The 18,770-nt window shown below is 31.3% G+C and overlaps 1 long non-coding RNA gene across 1 annotated transcript; it reads right to left on the reverse strand.

Moving 5' to 3' along the window:
- Positions 1–17,236: 17,236 nt before the first annotated feature.
- On the reverse strand, positions 17,237–17,790 carry LOC131657419 (uncharacterized). Its single transcript, XR_009300648.1, has 2 exons — positions 17,746–17,790; positions 17,237–17,493 (listed from the first exon to the last, which is right to left on the reverse strand). It is a non-coding gene; the product is annotated as an uncharacterized LOC131657419 (long non-coding RNA).
- Between the last annotated feature and the right edge of the window lie 980 nt (positions 17,791–18,770).

The raw sequence follows: 18,770 nt of genomic DNA on the forward strand, positions 1-18,770 counted from the left end.
TCATCGAGCATGTGCATGGCAATAAAATTCAGACATGCGGTACCCACCCGAACCTTCCCCGAAGTTGACGGGGAAAATTCGCTTTGACTGGATTTGGGTTCGGGTTTGAATTTTTCCTGATTATAAAATATGGGGACAGGTAGGGTAATGGGGACACTAATACCCACCCCGAACCCGCCCCGTTTATTTCAACATGTACATTATTATTTATATTTCATAATTCATGTTAATAAATATGTGGATGATGTTTTGATAATTTGATTTGTATTTATTATTTTAAATATTTGAAATGTATGTATGAAATTTTTTGATATTGTTTTACTTTGTTATTTATAATGTAATTTAATTTTTGAAAAAGTAAATATTTTTATTTAAAAATTTGATTTTACGAAATAAATGTTGGCGGGGCGGGGATACCCGAACCCGTTTGGGACGGATTTGAGTTTAATTCTCCATCCCCGTTTGGATTTGGGGCAGGAAACGGGGATTTATTGAGGATTCGGGTTTAGATTTGAGAAACATAAAAATCGTCTCCGACCCGCCCCATTGCCATGCCTAGTTTTCAGTACCAACGAAGGAGCAGTTGGTAAAGAGAAACATCATACACAATGAAGCTGACAAGGTATGTCCTTTTTGCGATGCAGCGGGTGAAGATCGTGATCATCTTTTCTTTCTGTGTGACTTTTCGAGGAGAATATGGTTGTGCATTCCTGTGTGGTTAGATGTAAAGGGGCTGGATGGGCGACATGGGCTTAATCACTTTGATTTTTTCTACAATGCTTTAGATAGGAGGATTAAACAAAAACAGGTTTCTTTGTTTTGGTTAGCCACTTTGTGGTCTGTTTGGTTGGCTAGAAACAACCTTTTATTCAAGGGTATTCCGGTTGTTTTAGATGATATAGTAGATAATATTAAGATGGTGTCTTGGTCTTGGTTTTCCATTGGCAACAAGGGGGTAAAATGTCCCTTGTGGTATAACTGATTCAACGCACCATTATCATGCTTTTCGCTTGCTGATTGTATTTCTCTTGAGTACTGTTGGTACTCTTTTATAATACATCTCTTTTGCTTATAAAAAAAATTAATGGTGGTGATAAACATTGTACCGCAATTTAAATTATAAACATCTACATTAAAAGTAATTCAAATTAAAAGTAATTCCTCAACAAAAATTAAATGAAAAATATAAGCGCATAAGTTCAGATCATTGTTTTTTTCTTTCAAAATTTAATCTATAATTATTTTAACTTCCTTAATCTCTTTATGACAACTAATACAAATAAATTTCAATATAAACTAGTAAATTATTTAGTAAAAAAAAACTTAAAAAAAGATAGAATTGACTTCATGCATAAAACATTCAAAAAATATGAAGATAGATAGCTTCGATAACTCATTTTGCTCGACTTCACCTTATAATATTTTTTTTTTTAACAAGGCTAAGGTCATCTCTATTATATAGTCACAAATTATTATAATTGTAATAAATATTAAAAAATTTATTTAGTAAATCCTATATACTTTATCGCAGCTCCTTTTTTTTAAAATTAAAGCAAATATAATATATATATATATATATATATATATATATATATATATATATATATATATATATATATATATATATATATATATATATAAATGCAATCATTTTCAGTATAATAAATACAAAGTAAGTTAATAATGAATGTGTAGGTCACTTTTTGTTCATTTTTTTATATTTGTTCTAGAGGATTTGTAGTCCATGATTTTGGTGGTAGTAATTTTTGAAAATTTCTTTACCCACCTCCCAATGGGTGGTCACCTCCTGCGAAAAACCAAAACTACCCCTGCTTCGGAAGTTCATTTCCGAAAGCGTGTTTTTTTAAAAAAATTGACTTACTTCGGAAATTCATTTCCGAAACAATTATTTCGGAAGTGCACTTCCGAAATACTGCGATTTCTGCAGATTTATCAAAACACTCCCCCTCCCCCAATCATTTACCCTAAATCAAAACAAAAAGTGGCAAAGGCAAAAATTTGTGCAAACAGAATTCCAAAGCTCCATCAAGGCTCCAATCACACTGCTAAACAACATTCAAAAGCCCTCAATCCTAACACTTTGTAAGTTTTGAAATTTTTAGATCTATTATTCAAATGCATGTTATTTAGGGTTTTAATTGTATAAATGATACATGGTTAGGTTGTTAGTAGTATTTAGGTTGTTTAGAAGCATTTTGATTTGTTTTGAAGTTTGGTTTAGGGTCTGCCATGGAAGTTGCAGAAAATCCCATCGCAGGGGTGTTTCGGAAGTTCATTTCCGAAAACACCTCCATCCCAGTTTTCGGAAATGAACTTCCGAAATGTATCAGAAGTTCAAATTTTTTTGTTTTTTATTTTGTCTCTCATATTAATCAATTTCAATTGTTTACAGGAACATGTCAGGCAACCAACCAGCACGCAGGACTGACGCTAAGGGAAGAAAGGGTTCTTCAAAGAAGGAGGTGAAAGAGGTGAAAGAGGTGAAGGAGGTGAAGGAGGTGAAGGAGAAGAAGGAGAAGAAGAAGCTTTTGACTGGTTCTGCTTCGCAGCCTTCAGGCGTGATCAACGCTGATGGTTCTGATACTGAGTGGGATGAGGATTGGTATAATTATCTTCATTCGGAGGAGTTCGCTCGTCGGGAAGAATAACGTGTTTTTATTTTGTTTGATGTGTATTTTGTAACGCTCGTCGGGCAGAATAACATGCTTTTGTCTTGTTTGACGTGTCTTGTTTTGTTCTGATTTCGGATTGTATCGAATAATGTTTTTGTATTGGATTTATCATCTTAGTTTTTGGAAGTGGTAACCGGGGCTGGAACATATGACGGAGGAGGTGGATGTCCAGAGGAAGAAGAACCGGAGGTACGTCCACCGCGAGACAAATGAGCCAATCAATGTAAGCTATAGTTTATCATTATCATCTGGGGACGTCATTTCTAAAAAATCAAGATTAAAAATAATAAGATTTTTTTCCCAATTTTTTGTAATGACGTCCCCTGATGATAATGATAAACTATAGCTTACATTGATTGGCTCCTTTGTGTCGCGGTGGACGTACCTCCGGTTCTTCTTCCTCCGGACATCCACCTCCTCCGTCATATGTTCCGGCCCGGGTTACCACTTCCAAAAACTAAGATGATAATATTATCGTTGTAATCTTCACCCGATTAAATAAAGCGAATTGTAACTTTAATTTTCGTTGGAAGTCTTTTTTTCTCCCCACCACTCTCTCATCCCCACTTACCCGTGTTGAACAATATGTAACTTTAATTTTATGTAATATTATCGTTGTAATCTTCACCCGATTAAATAAAGCGAATTGTTGTTGTTTTTCATTTTATTCTGTCCAGACATATTTTCGGAAGTTCATTTCCGAATTCCCCAGGGGGGGTGCGTTCGGAGATGAACTTCCGAAACACCACATTTTCTGAAAAAGTCACTTTATTTCGGAGATGCATCTCCGAAATCAATATTTTATATTAAAAAAAACACGTTTTCGGAAGTTCATTTCCGAAAACACATTTTTCAAGAAAAAAAGTACAGTTTCGGAAATGAACTTCCGAAACAAGGGGTATTGTGGTAAATTCACCGGAGGTGGCCAAGAAGGTTGGGAGGTGGGTGAAGAAATTCTCTAATTTTTTGGGAGGCTTCTTGTACGGATCTTGTTTTGTAGATTCAACAATAGTTAATTTGATGGATATTTTTCTAGCAATTTTATTTATTCATTTTAAATTTTGGTCCTTGGATTTCTAGTCCTTATTCTTTTATTTTAGTTCCAGCAAAATTAATTTATATATTTATTGGTCAGTGTAATATATAGCATAATAAAGTCGAGAATATATTTCATGGATATTGAAGAGATTCAAATAAAACAAGTTACATATTACAAGGACAAAAACAAAACAACAATGACAAAAACTAAAAGTAAATTCATAAATAAATTTATAAGGACCAAAACAAAAGAACAATGACAAAAAATAAGATAAAAAAACGTTTCCAAAGACCAGAACTAAAAAATTTTCTAGATATTAAGTCTAGTATTTATAAGTAACCATTAGTCCTATTGGCCAAATCTTAGTGATTTGTAGAACTTAGCCTTAATTAGTTATTTGTGTGAGTCTCCCCTTTGTGGATGGTTGTGGTGCCTCACATTTAACTCATTGTCTTCTAATAAGTGGCAAGTTTAGTTGACTTTATATTTGTGAACAAAGTTTTATTAAGATTGGCATTCCTCAATTTCCATCCTTTTTTGTTATTGGCACTATCATCAAGGAGAATTATCGTAATATCCAAGTGTCATTTTCTATTGTGTTATGTCGGAGTCTAATGTATTGATGACAACGATAAACCCTCATAGACTTTGTAAAAAAATCAATTAATCACATTCATTTGCGTTCAAACTTAATTGTCCTACTATTGACATATGGAAAGACTATGATAAAAGACAATGAAGATCCAACCTCATCTGTGTTGTACATAGTCAATGAAACACCTCCTTCACCGGTGAAGTTTTAAACTCCGCCTTGGCCTTCTAGAACTACAATAGAAGAATTTCTAAAAATAATCATCAGTGGACAACATTAATTGATCCTGAAAAGCAAGCTCTGTAAGAAGTGACAACATACTTTTTTACTTCACAATCCTTAAAATAGTATCATAGCATTGTGAATCCATCAAAAATAAAAAAAACATACCAACCACCAACTTTATCTTTTGAGGTCCTTTAACTTTTTGAATCAGTGATCTTATCTTTATCACCAAAAACATGCCTTTCGATACATATTGGATTTTTCCAACTTGGAAATGATAAGATATTCACACACTTGCATTATTGTTATATATAAAAACTATACTAGAATCTAGAAAAGTAATTAGAACAAAAATGTAGTATGAAAAACTAAAATACGAACCAAGCATCAACTTGTAAAACAATAAAAAAAATCAAATAAAATCAACAAATCTCAGTTCGAAATGGAAATGTTTCAAGCCATACATCCTCATACAAAATCAAATTGCACAAAAGAAAATTATAGTTAGGCTAATTTATTCAAATATCCTAAATATTAAAACATCAAACATTCTTTGCCATCTTCTTAATAATATTTAAAATAATGAATTTTATTAAGCATTAAAAGCTACACAATAGGTAACTCCTCAATTTTAAATAAACATACATTATAATAAAATAAAACATGGACAATTGAGATTTAAGTTAATCAGCGAACCTAATTTCATTTGTGTTTTAAATATTCAGGCTCAGTTTGGGGTTTTGAGGTAAATCGAGAACATAGAAGAGCATAGGGAAGAAGATTGAGAATGAGTAAAAAAATAAGGTTTTGAAGAGGTGAGTAGAAGGTGCTGGATCTCAATTCAAAAACACATTTTATATTTATATGTACCCACCCTAAAACATTTACAATAATGGAATGGTGAGGAGGTTGTGGAAATTGGAAGTGGTGTTGTTGGTGGCCGCGGAGATCGTACTCTCTTTGCTCTTTAGATAACATGTCTCAACTTTGAACCAAACTGGGGCTACTTCTTTTTTGAACAAATGTGTTTCAACAATAACGAATAATATTAAATTCCAAATAATAAAAAAAATTCATGTCAGATTACTACATCTAACTAGATAACCATGTCTGCATTAGTTAACGTTTTTTTTATAAAATTTAACAGAAAATACCAATTAAACTAACAGAAGTGATTTTAAAGGACTAATATAAATATGATAAATTTTATGTAGAATGAGTAAAAAAAAAGGGTTTTGAAGAGGTGAATAGAAGGTGTTGGATCCTGATTCAAAAACACGTTTTATATTTATATGTAACCACCCTAAAACATTTACAATAATGGAAGGGTGAGGAGGTTGTTGAAATTGGAAGTGGTTTTGTTGGTGGCAGCGGAGATCGTACTCTCTTTGCTCGTCAGATAACATGTCTCATCTTTGAACCAAACTAGAGCTACTTCTTTTTTGAAGAAACGTGTTTCAACAATAACCAATAATAATAATAAATTCCAAATAATTAAAAAAAAATATATCATGCCAGATTAATACATCTAACTAGATAGCCATGTCTGCATTAGTTAACATTTTTGTTTACAAAATTCAACAGAAAATATCAATTAGACAAACATAAGGGAGTTGGATCCTCTCCTTCAAATTTTTCTCTCCAACTCTCTCCTTCACATTTTTATCTCTATCTCTCTCTAATGTTTTCTCTCTCTTCTTCTATTTAATATTTTCTCTTAATTTCATTAATCATATTACACTTAATTTTGGTGAAGAAGACAAAAGAAGGGAAGGAGAGGATCCATGGTGCAAACATAAGTCTTTTAAAAGGACTACTACCTTATAAATTTTATGTAAAAAAATTTAAAATTTTTAAGAGTGAATTTAATATAATTTTAAAATTTAGATCATTAAATTAATATTATAAAACTTTGTTACATAAAATATTAGCAATAAATGTTTAATAAGTGAATTCAATGATAATTACGAGCTTGTCAAACAATATTACAAAATGCTCTTACACATTATAAATTTTAAACATAAGTTAAAATTCTTTGTCTATTTTTATCTTTATCAATTGTGATGATACATCATAACTCCCTAAATAAAACAACAATTATCTTGTCCATGTGGAAACCAACATTGTCCACCTTTCTCAAATCCCTTTCTAAGATATTCTGTACCGTAATTTGAAGGGTTAATACTACTTTACCCCCTGCCATATAGGCGAGATTCGGTTTACCCCCCTCTAAAAAAAAACTTATTGGACAAACCTTGCAAAATAAAGATTCCATCAAATTTGACCCTGATCAATTTTTTTAACCAAGATTCTTAGAATCTTGCCTACATGGCATTTTTGGTAGTGCTGACTGTACAACACATAAGCAATGTGGCACAGTCAGCACTGCCACGTGGAATTTAATTTTTTTTTAAATTTTTTTATTGATTTTTTTTATTTTTATTTTTTAAATTTTTTGTTGATTTTTTTTAATTTTTTTTATTATTTTTTTTAAAAATAAATTTAATATTTTTTTTGTTGATTTTTTTAAAAAAAAAATTTTATTATTTTTTTAAAAAAAATATTTGACAGTACCTGCGGATTTACATACGAATTTGACAATACCCACGGATTTACCTACGGATTTAAAAATACCTGCGGATTCACCTATGGATTTGACAATACCTGCGGATTTACCTACAAATTTGACAATACCTGCGCCTTTAAAAAAGATTCTAGAAATTAAGTATAGTATTTTTAAGTAACCACTAGTCTTATTGGCCTTAATTATAGACGCACGGGTAGATTCATTCATATCTTAGATCATTTAAGACTTGGTGGTTACTAATATATAATTGTTATTATAAAATCATTAATAACTGCAAATATTATAGATAAATATGTAACAAATTAATAATAATATCAATATGTTTAATAACTATAAATATTTATATATTTTTTATTAAAATAAAAAAGATATTGAGTTGATAGTGATCCGTAAAAATAGTGTATTTAAGTGATAAAATTTACTAGAGTTCTTAAAATTTACAAATATCACTCTCATAATTTCTTTCTAATAAAATAATAAATTAATAATTTTAATGATAAAATTTATCGAAATTTTATTACAAATTACAAAATGAAAAATTATGAAGTAAGTCTTTCTACGGTTGTTGCATAGATTTGCATAGATACACTGTAAAATATTGTTTTTTTTTTAAAAACTTTTTAAGGGTAATTAAAATAACGGTGTCCATTGATTCAATAAAAGCAAGGGCTTAGCTTATTATTAGTACTTACAATTTGAGCATAGAAGTATCAATTAATGACGGGGAAGTAGAAAAAAGCAATGATCTCTAACTATCTTGGGAATGGCATAATATTTTCATCACTATGTTAATTTCATATTCCTATTAGGGGTGGACAAATTTTATCCGTATCGTTGATTATTTTGTACAATTAGATCGGGTTGGATTGGGTGTCAGGTTAATTTAGTTTTTTAATTTGGGTGTTATAGGGTTGTTTCGGTCGAGCTCAGATGATTATTTTAGATCCGTCAAAAATCGAATTCGACCTAACTCAATTAATATTTATTTTATTTATTTTTATTACTTTAAGGCTAACCTATTATAAAAAAAAATCACAATATTGTCATATTATTATCATTTTTATATTTTAAGGATAACGTTGTGTTATCACACTAATATAAGAACATGCACTATAAAATTTTAAATGTTATTTAATTTATAGTTTAAAGTGTGATAATGACCAAAATAATGTCAATAATATTAAAATTGTTATCACATAATAATAATAATAATAATAATAATAATAATAATAATAATAATAATAATAATAATAATGATAATAATCAATAATAAAAATAGTTATTTGTTTTAATTATTCTAAAATTTTATTTTATTTTTTACAATTAAAAAATGAATATGTGAAATTTTATAAAAAAAAATAGTCATTTTAATGAGTTTATTGCAATAAATATTAAACCGATAAAATCCACCTGACTTATCCACTTAACTAATTTAACCAATCCGACAAAAACCAAAAAATTTTCGATCAAAATTAGGTTATTAAAATAAAACTGTGGTTTACGTCGGATTTAAATTTTAGGCCCAAGATCGACCCAAACCGACTGATTGTCCACATCTAGTTCCTATTACTTATCATATACCATATTATGATAATTGAAATCAAAACTTGTTAAAAATAATAAAGTACACCGTAAAATATATTAAAAGACTGCAACTTATAATGTTACAATGTTCACCTTAAAATAGAGTGGTTGAAGTCGCAATATCGCCGAGGAGGAACAACAAAGGAAGACGTTTCGGTTTCGCAAGATTCAAGGAGGTGGAAGATGTCAAGATGCTTGGGGTTCGCTTAGATAACGTCCAAATTGCAGGTAACAAAATTCATGCTAATCCTCCTAGATTTGTTAGAGGTGAAGTGCTGAATGGGGTGAAGAGGAGTTCGGGGACGAAAGGAAGGCGTGGCCCGGTTCTGTTTCAATCCACAGAGTCGCAAAAGGGAGTGTCTGGAGATTTTGTGGGGAGGAAAGTGGGTAGGAGTTATGCCGAAGTTGTTCAAAAGGTTAATGTCGAAGCAGGGATCTGTCAGAACTTGCCTAGCACACTGATTTTTTCATCTAAAGAGGAGGACAGGAAGCGGTTTAGCAAGGCTTACATGGGCAGAGTTAAAATACCAGGCTCTGCTTATAATATTCAAACACACTTTGATATGGAGGGTATGTTCGCGGTTAAGGTGTCACCTATGGGAGGAAACATGTGTTTATTGGAAGATAGGGAACCTAGTTTCATAGAAGATATGATTGGAGAGGGAGAATCATGGTGGAAAGACTGGTTTGTGGACATTAGAAGATGGAAAGACGCAGACAGGGACGAATCTAGAGTTGTGTGGCTTAGAGTTTTCAGAATCCCGCCTCTCGTATGGAATTCTGACTTCTTTGTGGCTCTCGGTGGAACTTTGGGTGAGTTCATTTGTATTGATGAACATACAGCTAGTGGTGAATGCTTCGATGTGGCTCGTGTCATGGTGAGATTGAAACTGTTTGCTGCTGTCCCGGATTCTTTAAAGGTGATTATAGACGATGTTCCTTTCTCGCTGTTGCTTAAAGAGGATAGCTATGGTTCGCCGTGGGCTTCTACAGATATTCCTAAAACTCAAAACCCTGGCCCCGAGTCTACGGATTCGGATGATATTTTGTCAAACGATTTACAGGTGGAATCCGATTTTTCTGGGGAAGATTTTATGGAAGATAATTATGGGTTGCTTCCGGTTGTCAATTCTGTTAAAAATCCTAGCTCTTCTCATTTCTTAGGGAAAAAACAGTATTGGGTGTCGAGGAGAGGGAGAGGAGAATCATAGTGTAGGAGGGGGAAGACTCAATCAGAATGGGGTCTTTGAATCTGTTGATAGTAGCTTCGATGAAGCTGTTCGGGCGGTGAAGGATAAGGAGAGAGTGGATGGGGGTAAAGGGAAGCTGGTGATGAACAGGGTGGGGATTGTTGATGGTGGGTTAGGGGGTCCATGAACGAGTTGGTGGGTCAGAATTCCAGGCAGGATTTTAACGTTTCTCATGAGAAACAGCAGTCCTTTAATTCTGTTTCTCAATCCGTTTCTCAATCTGTGGTGGGGTGCAGTGTTATAAAGGAGAGGGCTGGAAGAAGTAACGAGCAGGGAGTGTTTAAAGGTGAATTAAAAACAAAAAAGTTGAAGTACAAATGGTTGAAGGATAAGGTGGGCAGGGGCGGTAGAGTTTATTCTAGTGGAAGGAATAGCTGGGCAGCCAAGAATAAAGGGAGCAGTGGCGGTGTAAATTCTTTTCCTGGGGTTGCTAATTCTTTTGATGGTGGGTCTATGACGGCAGTTTATGGGAGGCATAGTGAAGAATCCGACATTTGTAGGAATAATAAGAAATATGGGGTATGTTGGATGGTAGAATTAAGGAGAAATTGTTGGAGGATATTATAGGGTTGGGTGTGGTAGATATGGAGGGTGTAGGTAATTTGGAAAGAAGAATTGCGTCATTAGAGAATGAGGAGGTTATAACAAAGGAGGGTGGGAGGGTGTTAAAAAAGTTGACCTTATGATTATCAGAAGCTTTAATATAAGAGGGGGGATGAATGCTCTAAAGAGGAGGAGAATTAGCGCCATTATTAAAAAAGGGAATGCGGATGTTTTCATGATTCAAGAGTCCAAGATTTCTTGTTTAAATGAGGAGACGGCTAGAAGTTTTTGGAATAACACGGAGATCGGTTATTCTTTCTCGAATGCTACGGGTATGTCGGGAGGTCTTATTACGCTTTGGAAAGTTGGAGATGTGTATGTTCTATATAGTTTTAAAGGTGAAGGGTTCTTGGGTATCAAAGTGGTGTGGAAGGGGGAGGTGTACTACTTGGTTAACATTTATTCCTCATGTGAATTTGTCAAAAAAAGGAGGATGTGGGATTCTTTGTTGGATTTGAAGGCCAAATTTAATGATGGAGAGTGGATTATGGGAGGGGACTTCAATGCTATCAAAGATAGGAGGGAGAGGAAGGGAAGATCGTTAGTGGTAAAGAAGAAGGAGGTGGAGGCTTTTTCGGAGTTTATTCAAAAGAGTGCTTTGATTGACATTCCGTGCAAAGGAAACAAATTTTCTTGGTATAGTGGTGATGGGAAGTCTATGAGTAGAATCGATCGTTTCCTTGTGGCTGATAACGCAGTTAGTAGATGGGGTGTGGTAGGTCAATTTATCGGTGATAGAGATATTTCAGATCATAGCTCGGTGTGTATCTAATTGGGGCCCAAAACCATTTATGTTCTATAATGAATGGTTTTCTCATGATGCTTTGTTGCCTTTTGTGGAGGTTGAGTGGAAGAAGATGGTGGTTTATGGTAGAGGTGATTTTGTCTTAAAAGAGAAGCTTAGGCTTTTCAAGGATATTCTTAGGAGGTGGAACACGGAGGTTTTTGGGAGAATTGACTTGGAGGTGGAAGAGGGCGTGAGAGATCTTAACTTGGCCGATGATCTTCTAGGGACGGATGATGGCTCTTTACTTTCGGTTACTTTGGAGAGGAGGAAAGAGGCGTCTAGTCGTTTTTGGAGGAATATGCGGATAAAAGAGAATATGCTTCTCCAAAAGTCTAGATTAAAGTGGATGAAGGAAGGGGATGATAATAGTCGGTTTTTTCACAAGGTGATTAAGGAGAAGAGTAGGATTAAACATATTGGTCCTATTCTTGCGGGGGGGAGTATGGCGGTTTCGGTGGAAGAGGTTAGGGAGGCGGTTGTGGATCATTTTGGTAGAAAATTTGTGGAGGTGGATGAGAGAAGACCTTGTTTGGAAGGAATTCAAATGAAGAGCATTAAGAAAATCAAATTCAACAAAAGAAAATCTTAGTTAGTTCTAATTTATTCAAATAACCTAAATATTAAAACATCAAACATTCTTTGCCATCTTCTTCTTTATAATATTAAAAAGAACAATTTTTATTAAGCATTAAAAGTTACACAATAAGTAAGACCTCAATTTTAATTAAACACAAATTATAGTAAAATAAAACATGAACAATTGAAATTAAGTTAACCAGCGAAACTAATTTCATTTATCTTTAAAATATTCAGGCCCAGTTTGGGGTTTTGAGGTAAATCGAGAACATAGAAGAGCATAGGGAAGAAGATTGAGAATGAGTAAAAAAATAAGGTTTTGAAGAGATAAATAGAAGGTGTTGGATCCCGATTTAAAAACACGTTTTATATTTATATGTACCCACCCTAAAACATTTACAATAATGGAATGGTGAGGAGGTTGTTGAAATTGGAAGTTGTGTTGTTGGTGGCAGAGGAGATCGTACTCTCTTTTCTATTTAGATAACATGTCTCGACTTTGAACCAAACTAGGGAAACTTCTATTTTGAAGAAATGCATTTCAACAATAACCAATTATAATAATAAATTCCAAATAATTAAAAAAAAATTCATGTCAGATTAATACATCTGGCTAGATAGCCATGTTTGCATTAGTTTACGTTTTTTTTACAAAATTTAATAGAAAATACCAATTAGACTAACAAAAGTCTTTTTAAAGGACTAACATAAATATGACAAAATTTATGTAGAAAAATATTAAAGCATTTAAGAGTGAATTTAATATAACTTTAAAATTTAGTAATCATCATTGAGCAACTTGAATTAATCCTGAAAAACAAGCTCTATAAGAAGTGACAACATATTTTTTTACTTTACAGTCCTTAAAATAGTATTATAGTATTGTGAAACCATCAAAAATAAAAAAGCATACCAAATACCAACATCATCTTTCTAGGTCCTTTAATTGTTGAATTAGTGATCTTATCTTGATCACCAAAGGCATGCCTTTCGATACATATTAAATTTGTCCAACTTGGAAATGTTAAGATCTTCACACACTTCCATTATAGTTGTGTATAAAAACTATAATGGAAGCTAGAAAAGTAATTAGAACAAACATGTAGTAAAAAAAATACCAATATAGTATCATCTCGTAAAACATTAAAAAAATTAAAAAAAAAATCAACAAACCTCAGTTACAACTGGAAATATTTCAAGTCATAGGTCTTCCTACAAAATCAAATTCAACGAAAGAAAATCTTAGTTAGGTATAATTTAGTCAAATAACCTAAATATTAAAACATCAAACATTCTTTGCCATCTTCTTCTTTATAATATTAAAAAGAAAGATTTTTATTAAGCATTAAAAGCTACACAATAGGAAACACCTCAATTTTAATTAAACACAAATTATAATAAAATAAAACATGAACAGTTGAGATTTAAGTTAACGAGCGAACCTAATTTCATTTATCTTTAAAATAGTCAGGCTCAGTTTGGGGTTTTGAGATAAATCAAGAATAGAGAAGAGCATGTGGAAGAAGAAGATTGAGAATGAGTAAAAAAATAAGGTTTTGAAGAGGTGAATAGAAAGTGTTGAATCCCGATTCATAAACACGTTTTATATTTATATGTACCCACCCTAAAACATTTACAATAATGGAATGGTGAGGAGGTTGTTCAAATTGGAAGTGATGTTATTGGTGGCGGCGGAGATCGTACTCTCTTTGCTCTTCAGATAACATGTCTCAACTTTGAATCAAACTAGGGTTACTTCTATTTTGAAGAAATGTGTTTCAACAATAACCTATTATAATAATAAATTTCAAATAATAAAAAATCCATGTCATATTAATACATCCGACTAGATAGCCATGTATGCATTTGTTAACGTTTCTTTACAAAATTTAACAGAAAATTCCAATTAGACTAACAGAAGTCTTTTTAAAGGACTAACATAAATATGATATATTTTATGTAGAAAAACATTAAATTTTTTAAGAGTGGATTTAATATAATTTTAAAATTTAGATCATTGAATTAACATTATAAAACTTTGTTACATAAAACATTAGCAAGAAATGTTTATTAAGTGAATTCAATGATAATAACGAAATTCTCAAACATCACAAAATGTTCTTACACATTATGAATTTTAAAGATAAGGTAAAATTCCTTTTCTATTTTTATTTTTATCAATGGTGATGATACATCATAATTCACTAAATAAAACAACAACAATTATCTTGTCCATGTGGAAACCAACATTGTCCACCTTTCTGAAATCCCTTTCTAAGACATTCTGTACCGCAATTTGAATTACAAACATCTATGCAGCAAGCATCTGGTGGTCCGTTTCTTCCGTAAGGACAATCTAGTTGCGCGGGAGTATCCAAACTAGTAGCAATTCCTGAAACAAACATAAATGAAAAAATATATGCACATAAGTTCACCTCATCATCTGTTTTTAAAAATTTAATCTATTATTATTGTTACTTCATACACTATTATTGAAGCATGCTGATTTAACATATAAAAGTTTTTAATCTCTATGAAAAATAAGGACTGTGATAACTAAAATAAATAAATTTCAATATAAACTAGTAAATTATTAAGTAAAAAAACAAAACTTAAAAAGGATAGTACTGACTTCTCCCATTACCTGAAATCAAAATCAAAGTAATGCATAAAACACTGAAAAGAAATGATGATTGATAACTTTGAGAACTCATTTTGCTGGATTTCACCTTATATTATATATTTTTTGTGTAACAAGGCTAAGGTCTTCTCTATTATATAGGCACAAAATGTTTTACTACTGTAATAAATATTAATATTTTATTTAGTAAATCATATACTTTATCACAACTCCTTTTTTAAAATTAAAGCATATATAATATTGAAATATATAAATGCCATCATTTTAAGTTTAATAAATCAAAAGTAAATTAATAATGAATGTGTGGATCACTTTTTGTAAAAATTTTTAAATTTGTTCTAAAGGATTTGTAATCCATGGTTTTGGTGGTGGTATTTTTTTTGGGAGGCTTCTTGTGCGGATCTTGTTTTCTAGATTCAACAATAGTTGATTTGATGGATATTTTCCTTGAAACTATATTTTTTTAATTTTTGGTCCTTGGATTATTTTTTATTTTATTTCTAGTCCTTATTATTTTATTTTAGTTCTAGAAAAATTAATTTATATATTTATTGGTCATTGTAATATAGATCATAATATAGTTTTGTTCATATGTCTTGGATATTGAAGAGATTCAAATAAAGTATGTTACAAATTACAAGGACAAAAACAACAAAACAATGACAAAAACTAAAAATAAAATTCATAAATAAATTTATAAGGACCAAAACAAAAGAACAATGACAAAAAATAAGATAAAAAAAAATGTTTCCAAAGACCAGAACTAAAAAATATTCTAGATGTTAAGTCTAGTATTTTTAAGTAACCACTAGTCCTATTGGCCAAATCTTGGTGATTTGTAGAACTTAGCCTTAATTAGTTATTTGTGTGAGCCTCCCCTCTATGGATGGTTGTGGTGCCTCACATTTGACTCATTGCCTTCTAATATGTGGCACATTTAGTTGGATTTGTATATGTGAACAAAGTTTTATTAAGATTGGCGTTCCTCAATTTGCATCCTTTTTTGTTATTGGCACTATCATCAAGGAGAATTATTGTAATATACAACTGTCATTTTCTAATGTGTTATGTTGGAGTCTAATGTGCTGATGACAACAATAAACCCTCATATACTTTGTAAAAAAAACCGATCAAATTCATTTACGTTCAAACTTAATTGTCCTACTATTGACATATGGAAAGGCTACGATAAAAGACAACGAAGATCCAACCTCATATGTGGTGTACATAGTCAATGCAACACCTCCTTCCCCGATAAAATTTTAAACTCCTCCTTGGCTTCTAGAACTACAATTGAAGAATTTGTAAAAATAATCATCATTGGGCAACTTGAATTAATCCAGAAAAAACAAGCTCTATAAGAAGTGACAACATATTTTTTTACTTTACAGTCCTTAAAATTGTATTATAGTATTGTGAAACCATAAAAAATAAAAAGCATACCAAACACCAACATCATCTTTCTAGGTCCTTTAATTGTTGAATCAGTGATCTTATCTTGATCACCAAAGGCATGCCTTTCGATACATATTGGATTTGTCCAACTTGGAAATGTTAAGATCTTCACACACTTCCATTATAGTTGCATATAAAAACTATAATAGAAGCTAGAAAAGTAATTAGAACAAAAATGTAGTAAAAAAAAACACCAATACAGTATCATCTTGTAAAACATTAAAAAAAAAAATTCAACAAACCTCAATTACCATTGGAAATATTTCAAGCCATAGGTCTTCCTACAAAACCAAATTCAACGAAAGAAAATCTTAGTTAGGTCTAATTTATTCAAATAACCTAAATATTAAAACATCAAACATTCTTTGCCATCTTATTCTTTATAATATTAAAAAGAAAGATTTTTATTAAGCATTAAAAGCTACACAATAGGAAACACCTCAATTTTAATTAAACACAAATTATAATAAAATAAAACATGAACAGTTGAGATTTAAGTTAACGAGCGAACCTAATTTCATTTATCTTTAAAATAGTCAGGCTTAGTTTGGGGTTTTGAGGTAAATCAAGAATAGAGAAGAGCATAGGGAAGATGAAGATTGAGAATGAATAAAAAAATAAGGTTTTGAAGAGGTGAATAGAAAGTGTTGAATCCCGATTCAAAAACACGTTTTATATTTATATGTACCCACCCTAAAACATTTACAATAATGGAATGGTGAGGAGGTTGTTGAAATTGGAAGTGATGTTGTTGGTGGCGGCGGAGATCGTACTCTCTTTGCTCTTCAGATAACATGTCTCAACTTTGAACCAAACTAGGGTTACTTCTATTTTGAAGAAATGTGTTTCAACAATAACCAATTATAATAATAAATTTAAAATAATAAAAAATCCATGTCATATTAATACATCCGACTAGATAGCCATGTATGCATTTGTTAACGTTTCTTTACAAAATTTAACAGAAAATTCCAATTAGACTAACAAAAGTCTTTTTAAAGGACTAACATAAATATGATATATTTTATGTAGAAAAGCCTTAAATTTTTTAAGAGTGGATTTAATATAATTTTAAAATTTAGATCATTGAATTAACATTATAAAACTTTGTTACATAAAACATTAGCAAGAAATGTTTATTAAGTGAATTCAATGATAATAACGAGCTTCTCAAACATCACAAAATGTTCTTACACATTATGAATTTTAAAGATAAGGTAAAATTCCTTTTCTATTTTTATTTTTATCAATGGTGATGATACATCATAATTCACTAAATAAAACAACAACAATTATCTTGTCCATGTGGAAACCAACATTGTCCACCTTTCTGAAATCCCTTTCTAAGACATTCTGTACCGCAATTTGAATTACAAACATCTATGCAGCAAGCATCTGGTGGTCCGTTTCTTCCGTAAGGACAATCTAGTTGTGCGGGAGTATCCAAACTAGTAGCAATTCCTGAAACAAACATAAATGAAAAAATATATGCACATAAGTTCACCTCATCATCTGTTTTTAAAAATTTAATCTATTATTATTGTTACTTCATACACTATTATTGAAGCATGCTGATTTAACATATAAAAGTTTTTAATCTCTATGAAAAATAAGGACTGTGATAACTAAAATAAATAAATTTCAATATAAACTAGTAAATTATTAAGTAAAAAAACAAAACTTAAAAAGGATAGAACTAACTTCTCCCATTACCTGAAATCAAAATCAAAGTAATGCATAAAACACTGAAAAGAAATGATGATTGATAACTTTGAGAACTCATTTTGCTGGATTTCACCTTATATTATATATTTTTTGTGTAACAAGGCTAAGGTCTTCTCTATTATATAGGCACAAAATGTTTTACTACTGTAATAAATATTAATATTTTATTTAGTAAATTATATACTTTATCACAACTCCTTTTTTAAAATTAAAGCATATATAATATTGAAATACATAAATGCCATCATTTTAAGTTTAATAAATCAAAAGTAAATTAATAATGAATGTGTGGATCACTTTTTGTAAAATTTTTTAAATTTTTTCTAAAGGATTTGTAGTCCATGGTTTTGGTGGTGGTATTTTTTTGGGAGGCTTCTTGTGCGGATCTTGTTTTCTAGATTCAACAATAGTTGATTTGATGGATATTTTCCTGGAAACTTTATTTTTTTAATTTTTGGTCCTTGGATTATTTTTTATTTTATTTCTAGTCCTTATTATTTTATTTTAGTTCTAGAAAAATTAATTTATATATTTATTGGTCATTGTAATATAGATCATAATATAGTTTTGTTCATATGTCTTGGATATTGAAGAGATTCAAATAAAGTATGTTACAAATTACAAGGACAAAAACAACAAAACAATGACAAAAACTAAAAATAAATTCATAAATAAATTTATAAGGGTCGCCACCAATATATTTATCCCATAACGGAAAGGAATATCAGAAAACCTAACAAAGAATAAGAGCGAGGTCTTTCGACTAGAGAATCTAGGTACGGGAGTCGGTTACGCAAGGGGAAGGTATTAGCACCCCTCGCGCCCATCGTACTCGATGGTATCCACCTATGTTTGTTTCTATCTAAAGGGTGTGTACTATGTCTATGTCTACATGTGAATGAATGCAAAAGAAATACGGGGAAAAGAAGGAATATTTACAAGTGTGCTCGTTCAAGCCCCGCGACTTGATGCCTACGTATCCTTTTCCGGAATCAGAGCGCCGTAGTTCGGCT

Source organism: Vicia villosa, linkage group LG3 (assembly GCF_029867415.1).
Source record: "Vicia villosa cultivar HV-30 ecotype Madison, WI linkage group LG3, Vvil1.0, whole genome shotgun sequence".
In the NCBI taxonomy this organism is placed as follows: Eukaryota; Viridiplantae; Streptophyta; class Magnoliopsida; order Fabales; family Fabaceae; genus Vicia; species Vicia villosa.